The sequence below is a fragment of the Meles meles genome, chromosome 16 (assembly GCF_922984935.1).
Source record: "Meles meles chromosome 16, mMelMel3.1 paternal haplotype, whole genome shotgun sequence".
NCBI classification, from domain to species: Eukaryota; Metazoa; Chordata; class Mammalia; order Carnivora; family Mustelidae; genus Meles; species Meles meles.
Genome location: NC_060081.1, coordinates 21,501,234 through 21,510,125, shown reverse-complemented (window position 1 = coordinate 21,510,125; position 8,892 = coordinate 21,501,234).

Here is an 8,892-nt window from a genome sequence, read left to right as displayed (position 1 = left end):
AATGTTTATTCTTTGAGACCACACTGGGTCAACTATTCCAGATGCCTCTGGATGGGGTAGAGGGATTGATAATTTAGAGATTTATGGCAAGTTTCTAAAAATGAGGTAATTATAAATGTCTTTATGGCAGTGATCTCAAGAGTCTGGAAAACTCTAGTATAAACTTGGCACATTGTTCTGAAGAGGGGTGTTTAAGAGCATATGGCATCCAGTAGGCTGGGTTCAAGTCCTGACCTGTCATGGAGAGTGTCTGTTACGTTTAACCTCTTGGAGTCTCAGTTTGCTGAATTCAGAAAACTGGATAGGAACAGCATCTGGTGTTTACTGAGCACTAAAGAAATAAAAGTCTTATGAAAAAGCACATCAAATAAACTTGAATTTCTGTTACAATACAAGAGATTTTCCAGAACTGTTTTATTTGAAGCTGGACCTTTCAGACTGTGTTTCTGTCTGCTCTGCCTGTATTCAGACTTTCTTGAAAGATTTAAGACACTCTGATCTGAGGAAAAATGCCTTTTTTTTTTTCTTTAAGGCATTGATATTAACTAGTCCTTTCTTTGAAATGTTGTTGTTGTTAGTGTTTGCTATTATCTAGCAAACTTTCTTTGAAGGCTTTCTTGGAAGACTTGCTATTGTAAAGACCCAGGCCTGACTGTAGCTGAGAAAATGACTAATGCTAACTAAAATACACTTTAGCCTAAGGTACCAGAATGCTAAATTATTGATTTCAAACACCCCCCAAAAAATGTGGAAGGGATTGTGAATGTCATATTGGCATGATCAGCATATTCTTTCTCTTAGTTGAGCTATAGAGTAGCCACATATTTTAAAAGGTAACATTTTTTTTTAAGATTTATTTATTTATTTATTTGACAGACAAAGATCACAAGTAGGCAGAGAGGCAGACAGAGAGAGAGGAGGAAGCAGGCTCCCCGCTGAGCAAAGAGCCCGATGCGGGCCTCCATTCCAGGATGCTGGGATCATGACCCAAGCCAAAAGCAGAGGCTTTAACCCACTGAGGCACCCAGGTGCCCCAAGGTAACATTTTTTTTAAGTGAAAAATTGTATTCACAGAAATAAAGTAAGTACCAGAAGCTAAGTTGTGTCCTATAACCTGCATGCATAGGCATCAGACGGTCACTAAAAAGGAGACTGACTCACAACAAAAGAACTTCTGTAAATCAAATGTTAATGGCAATAGATTATGGTATAATTTTGCTGCAAGTTCTGGAATCTTCCCAGGCTCTTGCCTATAATTGCCTACAGCCATCTCCACTTGGGATTTACATTTGTCACCAACACTGGCAAATTCAAATTCCATTAGCTAAGACTTCCTTTCCTGTGAACACCAAACTCAAGATCACCTCCAAAGTTGTCTTCTCTATTGGTGTTTCTCTTCCCTGTCTTTTCTGTGAAGGCTACAGTGTACTTTTTATAACTAACAAAAGTTACTTTCTAGTTATGTTAATTCATTAAGCTATAAAGACTGTAACTTGTTGATGACTCTTTCTATATCTGAAAAAATGTTACACATACAGTTTTTTATCTGGTATGTCTGTCTGCCTTGCCATCCCACCATCCATCCTAATTCTGTTTAAAAATAAATAATGACAGTCCCATTCCTATTCCTAAAACTGTGATTTCTGAAATGCTACAACTGGAGCATTTGAAATTGTACACTGATTCCAGGACTGGTATAAGAAATGTTCAGGGTGAGTCTGTGATATTTGTATAAGAAAGCAAAGAAATAATAAGATCTTGATCGTTTTATATCCAAAGGACTTTGAGATCAAAACAAAGGAACTCCTAGTAAACAAGATGGGAAAACTCATGTAACAAAAATAAAATCAGATTCTACTCATTAACATAAATGGAGTATATATTTTAAAAGTGAGTTAATAAGGATAGTTAAAGAGAAAACATAGTCAAACAACAACAACAACAAAGTAGAACACAAACAAAAACTTTATTGGTTCCCACCTGGGTATTTAGAACACTACTTCCTTACTCTGGAATTGGCATTTAAAGGAAAATTTAATATCTTCCCCGCTGATCTCCTATTAACTGTAGTTGTGCAATCAAATACTCTTAGCTAATTATAAAAAGGGTTTTCTTTAGAGAAGAATTTATTAAATGAGGAAACACCAGAATTAGAACAGAGCCATTTTACAGTTTTTAATAAAATAACTGTCTTAGGCAGAGGGATAAACAATAAAATGAAAAAAAAAGTTATGGGGAACTTCATAAAGGAGGAGTTAGGTTGTTTCCACCAGAACATCACTGATCAATCTTACAATTATGAAAGTGAGACAGCTGGATATTTTATACCTCTTAGAAGCATTATTCCTAAAGTTGAACCTGAATTTATGCAGACTTTTAGATAATGGTTCCAATTTATAAGGAAAAATAACTTCTCCAGCAATTTAAATAACATCAAAGAAAGGAGACAGATAAATCAAGACTGTAGCTCATACCACTGGACAATTTACATGGCTTTTGCAATGTGATGGCATGTGAAACAGGAAAAAGGAGGATTTGAACAGAAGAAATTCTAGGTTAACAAAGACCTCAGAAACAGAGCAAACAATCCAATGTATATAATTTGAACAAATTACTTCAAAATAGGTATTTTGAGACAAATGATAAACAAGCACATGAAATAATATTAGCCAAAAAAGAATTAACACATTTTTAGATCTGATAATGGGATTTTGCTAAAGAAAAAAAAATCCACAATTTTGTGAGATGTACACATCATTATATAGTCCCCACCTTACTCTTTGAACTTTATTCTTGATAACTTTTTTTTCCTTGCCCTGAAGTTGGCTTCATCTGAAGTTAATATGGCTATTCCACTTTTCGTTTGATTAGTGTTAGCATGGTATTTCTATCCTTCTTTAGAGAGAGCCACGTTTTGGAACTATGTAATTTTCCTTTAGCCTGAAAAAAAAAAAAACCCAACTGCTTTAAGATATTTTTTTCTGCAGGGAAGGACTGCTTGAAAAGAATTTCCTCACATTTTGCTTGTCTAAAGATTTCTTTCTTTCTTTCTTTTTTTATTTGACAGAGATCACAAGTAGGCAGAGAGAGAGGGGGGAGCAGACCCCCCACTGACCAGGGAGCCCAACACCAGGCTCAATGCCAGCACCCTGAGATCATGACCTGAGCTGAAGGCAAAGGCTTAACCCACTGAGCCACCCAGGTGCCCCTGTCTAAAGATTTCTTAATCTCTCTTTCACTGTTTTTGCCATCTTTTAAAAAATTCAAGCCTAGTTAACACAGTGCTCTATTAATTTCAGGTGTACAATACAGTGATGCACCACATCCATGCATTACTCAGTGCTCATCATGATAAGTCTACTCTTGATCCCCATCCCCTATTTCACCCTCCTCCCTCCCACCTGCCCTCAGTTTGCTCTCTATATAAAGAGTCTGTTTCTTGGTTTGCTTCCCTCTCTCATCTCTCTCTTTTCCCCTTGGCTCATTTGTTTTCTTAAATTCCACAGGTGAGTGAAATTACATATTTGTCTTTCTCTGACTGGCTTATTTCGCTTAACATTATACTCTCTAGATCCACCCATGCTGTTACAAATGGGAGGATTTCATCCTTTTTATAGCTAACATTTCATTGTGTATGTATATCACACCTTTTTTTTTTTTAAGATTTTATGTTTTTATTTGACAGAGAGACACAGTGAGAAAGGGAACACAAGCAGGGGAAGTGGGAGAGGGAGAAGCAGGCTTCCCGCCAAGCAGGGAAGCCTGATTCGGGGCTCCATCCCAGGTCGCTGGGATCATGACCTGAGCCAAAGGCAGCCACTTAAGGACTGAGCCATTCAGGTGCCCCTATACCACACCTTCCTTATCCATTCCTCTTGTTAGTGGGCTTGGGGCTGCTTCCCTTGTTTGGCTATTGTAAATAATGCTGTAAACTTCGGTGTGTATGTATTCTTTCAAATTTGCGTTTTCATATTTGGGTAAATAGCTAGTAGTGTGCTTACTGGATCATAGGATAGTTTTACTTTTAGCTTTTTGAGGAACCTCCATATTGTTTTTTACAGTGGCTGCACCACTTTCCCTTCCCTCCGGCAGTGTAGGAGAGTTTATTTTTTACCTTTATCCTCTCCAGCACCTGTTCTTGAGTTTTTAATCCTAGCCATTCTGATAAGTATGATTTCCTATATCACTGTGGTTTCCATTTGCATTTCCCTGATGAGGAGTGATGTTTAGCATCTTCTAATATGTCTGTTGGACATCTGTATGTCTTTAGAGAAACATCTATTCATGTCTTCTATTCATTTTTAAATTAGATTATTTGTCTTTTGGTGTTGAGTGGTATAAGTTCCTTTTTTTAAAGATTTTATTTTAATTCCAGTTGGTTTAATTTAGTGTTATATTAGCTTCAGGTATAAAATATAATGATTCAACAGTTCAAAACACCAACCTCTGCTCATCATGGCAAGAGTACTCCTTAATCCCCATCACCTGTTTAACAAATTCCCAAGCCCCCTTCCCCTTGCTCACTATAATGAAAAATCAATTTCTTGCTTTGTCTTTCTCTCACTCTCTGACACTCTGTGTCTCTTATTTTTTTTCCCTTTGCTTATTTGTTTTATTTCTTAAATTCCATATTATGAGTGAAATCATATGGTATTTGTCTTTCATGGACTGACTTCTTTTACCATTATACTTTCTAGCTCTGTCCATGTCATGGCAAATGGCAAGATGTCATTTTTTTTTTTTAATGGCTGAATAGCATTCCACCCTCATCTTCTTTATCCATTCAACAATTGATAGACACTTGGGTTGCTTCCATATCTTTTTAAATTTTCTTTCAATTTTTTATTTAAATTCTAGTCAGTTAACATATAGTGTAATATGGGTTTCAGAAATAGAATTTATCGATTCATCACCTATATACATCACCCAGTGCTTATCACAGGTGCCTTCCTCATAGCCATCACCCACCTAGCCCATCCCCCACCCATCTCCCACCCATCAACCCTCAGTTTGCTCTCTCAGTTAAGAGTCCCTTATGGTTTGCTTCCCTCTTTTCCCCCCACCCCTTCCCCTATATTCACCTGTTTTGTTTGTTAAATTCCACATACAAGTGATCATAGGGTGTTTGTCTTTCTCTGACTTATTTCGTTTGATATAATACTCTCTAGCTCCATCCATTGTTGTTGGAGATGGCAAGATTTCAGTCTTTTTGATGGCTGAGTAATATTCCATTGTTTTGTACGTATGTGTGAATATACCACATCTTCTTCATCATTCATTACTCAGTGGACATTTGGGCTCTTTCCATAATTTGGCTATTGTTGATAAAGATTCTGTATACATCAGGTTGCATGTATCTCTTCAGATCATTGTTTTTGTAACCTTTGGGTAAATACCTAGTGTTTGTGCCAGTACCATACTGTTTTGATTATTACAGCTTTGTAATAAAACTTGAAGTTTCAAATTGTGATACCTCCAGCTGTGTTTTTCTTTTTCTTTTTTTTTTAAACTTTGATTTCTTGTTTTCATTAAGATGAGTTTTCTAATTATTATATAATACATTTAGGTACATTCTTGTTCTAATGCAACATGTTTTTTAGATATACATTTAAATTATACTTAATTTTCATATCAAAATGCAATTAACATTAATAACTACCAATTGGGTTCAATACTCTTTTCAAATAGCACATTGGTATTAAGCATAGAATTCCTAAGATTAAGTGAAGCATAGAATTCCTCAACTTCACTCTTCCAAGTAGCTATGTGTTTATGAAACCTTTATTTTTTTAAAGATCCCATTTATTTATTTATTTTTATTTGACAGAGAGAGAGAGATCACAAGCAGGCAGAGAAGCAGGCAGAGAGAGGGGCGAAGCAGGCCCTCCACAGAGCAGAGAGCCTGATGTAGGGCTCGATTCCAGGACGCCGAGATCATGACCTAAGCTGAAGGCAGAGGCTCAACCCACGGAGCCACCCAGACACCCCCTTATGAAACCTTTATGAGCCTAATAAATGGCCATGAAGTTTCTCCCTAAACTTATAGCTGAATATGCTGCCTTTCTTATGTTTTTTTCCACTAGAAATTATAACTTTAGGAATTTGTCACTTTCAGAATGATGGCCAAAGTAGGACACATGTTATCATCAAAAATAATTTAAGGCCTTATATTTTCAATGCTTTAGGAATGGTTGTTCTGAAATGACACTTTTATTTGAAAGAAAAGATACAATGACTCTGTATCATAATGAAGGCTTGGGGGGTGAATATAACCTAAAAAGAAACATTGATATATTAAAAACATCAAGCAAACATTGGATACAGATCTGTAACCTGGGTAAAGCAAAGAGCAAATTTTGATGCAAATAGTTGATGGAAATGTTTACTTCAATTGTATAAAAAGTGGTTAAAGCAAAGAAGCTTTGTGGTATAGATTGGGAATTTTTTATTTTATGTTAGGCTTAAAGGAGGTAACCTTAAAGTTAAGGTTGACATAATATAGTAGCAATTATCAGGAGCAAGTTACGTGATGAAGGTCTGCATAGAATGAATTTGCCACACTCTCAGGGTGGCTTTCTAATATAGGAATAATGACTTAAGAATTTCTGGTAATAAGGTATTCTCTTTGACCTACTGATTATTTAGTAGTGTATTATTTTTTCAAGATTGCTTTGACTATTCAACATCCTTTGTAGTTCTAAATTTTAGGATTGTTGTCATGTGGAAAATGCTATTAGTATTTCGATAGGGATTCCATTAAACCTTTGGATTGCTTTGGGTTTGTATAGACATTTTAAACAATATTTGTTCTTCCAGTCCATGAACAGGAAATGTCTTTCCATTTCTTGGTGTCATCTTTAATTTCTTTCATGAATACTTTATAGTTTTCAGAGTACAGTTCTTTCATGTCTATTGTTAAGTTTTTTTTTCCCTCTAGGTATTTTATTACTTTGGTGCAATTATAAATGGGATTGTTTTCTAAATTTCTCCTGCTGCTGCTTCATTATTAGTGTAGACAAATGCAGTGGATTCCTGCGCATTGATTTTGAATCCTGTGATTTTACTGAATTCATTTATCGTTCTAGTAGGTTTTTTTGGTGGAGTCTTTTGGGGTTATTATATATAGTGTCATGTCATCTGCAAATAATGAAAATGTTACTTCTTCCTTCCCAATTTGGATGGATTTTATTTCTTTTTGTTGCCTCATTACTGTGGCTAGGATTTCTAGTGCTATTTTGAATAAAAATGGTAAGAGTGAACATCCTTGTTCTGTTCCTGATCTTAAGGGGGAAGTTCTTATTATTTTTTTTTCCATTGAGTATGATGTTAGCTGTGGGGTCTTCATATAAGGCTTTTATTATGTTGAGCTATGTTTTTTCTAAACCTATTTGTTGAAGGCTTTTATCCTGAATGAATGCTATACATTGTCAAATGTTTTTCCTACATTTATTGAAATGATCGTATGGTTTTTATTTTATCTTATTGATGTGATGAATCACATGGATTGATATGCAAATATTGAACTGCACTTACATCCCAGGAGTAAATCATGGTTGATACAGTGATTGATTTTTTTTTTATATTGCCACATTGATTTGCTAATATTTTGTTGACGGTTTTTACATCTATGATCATCAGAGATACTGGCTTGTAGTTCTATATTTTGCGGTGTCTTTATAGACACCTTATAGAATGAACTTGAAAATATTCCTTACTTTTCTATTTTTTGGAATAGTTTGAGAAGAATAGGTATTATCTCTTCCTTAATGTTTGGTAGAATTAAGCTGTGACTGTGTCTGGTCTAGGACTTTGGTTTGTTGGAAGTTTTTAGATTACTGATTCAATGTCCTTGCTAGTAATCAGTCTGTTCAAATTTTCTATTTCTTTCTGCTTCAGTTTTGGTAGTTTGTATGTTTCTATGAATGTATCAATTTCTTCTAGGTTGTTCAATTTGTTGGCATATAATTTTTCCTAATATTCTCTTACAATTGTTAGTATTTCTTTGGTGTCAGTTATTATTTCTCTGTTCATTTGTGATTTTTAAAAAACAGATCTTATTTATTTATTTGTCAGAAAGAGAGAGAGAGAAAGCACACAAGCAGGCAGAGGGGCAGGCAGAGGCAGAGAGAGAGGCAGGCTCTCTCCCGAGCAAGAAGCCCAATGTGAGACTAGATCCCAGGACCCTGGGATCATGACCTGAGCCGAAGGCAGCAGCTTAACCCACTGAGCCACCCAGGTGTCCCATTTGTGATTTTTGAGTTCTTTTTTTTAATGAATCTAGCTAAAAGTTTATCAATTTGATCTTTTCAAAAACTAGGTCCTGGTTTCATGGTTTTTTGTTTTGTTTTGTTTTGTTTTAGGTTTTATATCATTCATTTCTGCTCTAATACTCATTATTTCTATCCTTCTACTGGTTTTGGGTTTTGTTTGTTATTTTTCTACCTTCTTTGGATGTAAGATTAGGTTATTTGAGATTATTTATTTATTTATTATTTTCTTGCTTCTTGAGGTTGGCTTATATTGTTATAAACTTGCCTGTTAGAATTGCTTTGCTGCATCCTAACCTGGACCATTGTGTTTTCATTTTCATTTGCCTTCATGTAATTTTTAATGTCTTCTTTAAGTTTTTGGCTGGCTCATTCATTGTTTAATAGCATGTTATTTAACCAACATGTATTTGTCATCTTTCTAGATTTTTTCTTGGGGTATATTTCTAGTTTTATAGTGTTGTAGTATTGTGGTCAGAAAAGATGTATGGTATGACTTGTTCTTTTTGAATTTTTTAAGACTTGTCTTGTGGGTCAAGATGGCGGAGAAGTAGCAGGCTGAGATGACTTCAGGTAGCAGGAGATCAGCTAGATAACTGATCTAAACATTGCGAACACCTACTAA